The sequence below is a fragment of the Sinocyclocheilus anshuiensis genome, unplaced genomic scaffold (genome assembly GCF_001515605.1).
Source record: "Sinocyclocheilus anshuiensis isolate Anshui unplaced genomic scaffold, SAMN03320099.WGS_v1.1 scaffold19634, whole genome shotgun sequence".
Taxonomy (NCBI): Eukaryota; Metazoa; Chordata; class Actinopteri; order Cypriniformes; family Cyprinidae; genus Sinocyclocheilus; species Sinocyclocheilus anshuiensis.
Window position 1 is genome coordinate 1 of NW_015550689.1, and position 1,402 is coordinate 1,402.

The 1,402-nt window shown below is 37.5% G+C and overlaps 1 long non-coding RNA gene across 1 annotated transcript; it reads right to left on the bottom strand.

Moving 5' to 3' along the window:
* Positions 1-215: 215 nt before the first annotated feature.
* Positions 216-1,126, bottom strand: LOC107661051 (uncharacterized). The gene is made up of 3 exons (XR_001631071.1): positions 987-1,126; positions 393-436; positions 216-271 (listed from the first exon to the last, which is right to left on the bottom strand). It is a non-coding gene; the product is annotated as an uncharacterized LOC107661051 (long non-coding RNA).
* Positions 1,127-1,402: the final 276 nt, after the last annotated feature.

Consider the following 1,402-nt stretch of genomic DNA (forward strand, 5'->3'; position numbering starts at 1 on the left):
ACACGTACACTGGGAGAGCATGTTGACATCATGTAAACAAAAAAACAAACAAACAAGCAGGCCAACTTTATTTTATATACAATGAAGACCGTGATGGAGGTAGTTAGTGTTTGTTAATTTGCACTCACCTGAAGATCAAACATTTAGAATGTCATGCAACATCTGTGAAATCTTGCTGGCGTGTGCCACTTTCTGATATGGTGAAACTAAGCACAGTGAAATCTTGCTGGTGTGCGCCACTTTCTCTGATATGGTGAAGCTCAGCACAAACCTAGAAAACCACAAACACGCACAAGTGTATAACCAACAACGTAGAAAAGAGAAAGCTGAGTCTGTGTCCTGTTATGCAAGGACACATCACACAACTTGCTCTTCAACTGAAGAAAAGTTACCTTAAGTTTTGAGGCTCACTTTTGTATTCAGCATCCAGCTCAGCCTGCAATTAAAGACAGTTTGTAAAGGGTTACTACAAGTTTGTAGATTGCTTTTGTAAAATTAATATATTGCAAAATTAATGTCTGTGTATTAGCTTTAACCTAATTTTGGATTAATACTCTTAGCAGCTAGTTGTTTAAAAACAGACCAAATAAAACCACATTTACCAGGGCATTTCCCAGAAAAAGCATTGTTTGGCTAAGATGCTCGTAGAAACATTTGCCACCAAATGGTCTCAATCGACTTAACATTAGCTCACGATGCTTTTGAGAAACGCAGCCCTAAACATTTCAGTTAACAGCAGCGACATTCAAAGCGTACGTTAGGACTGGGTTTACTGAAAATGCCTGCTAACGTTAACATTATACAATAAGCAGTGACGCTAAAATAGCATTCAAAATGCGCATTCAAAAGCACTAGTGAAATGTCGCGCTTTACAGCGCTGTGTAAAAACAGCGTTTCCCAAAAATGAAAACATCCCTTTATCATGATATTCTTACAACACTCAAAAAGCAAATAAGACATTGTCACAGTTGTTTTGATTTACTTACAAGTTGTTCCATTAAGTTTGCTCGGTCGCTTGCGATTATCCGCCATGTTGAATGGATTCTTCTGAACGTCGGTTAGAGCAACGAGGGGACGTCACTTTACGTCACTCAGTAAACTTAAATAATAATTTAAATAGAAGAGTTTACTCAAAACTGTTGAGCCACGCAAAAATAAAACTCAATTCCTCGTTCAGAAAATGTAATTGTTATAAGTTGCATTAACGATTTAACAGACTTTAATTGCAGTGTTCTTAATCTGTATCAGTTAGTAGTACTGTTCGGGTTTACAGTGTATACTGGAAAGCAGACTCCTTTAAATGATTACTTCATCCAAAAATAAACCTAATGCAGCATTGCATCACTTGCTGCAGTGAATGGGTGCCGTCAGAATGAGTCCAAACAGCTGATAAAAACATCAC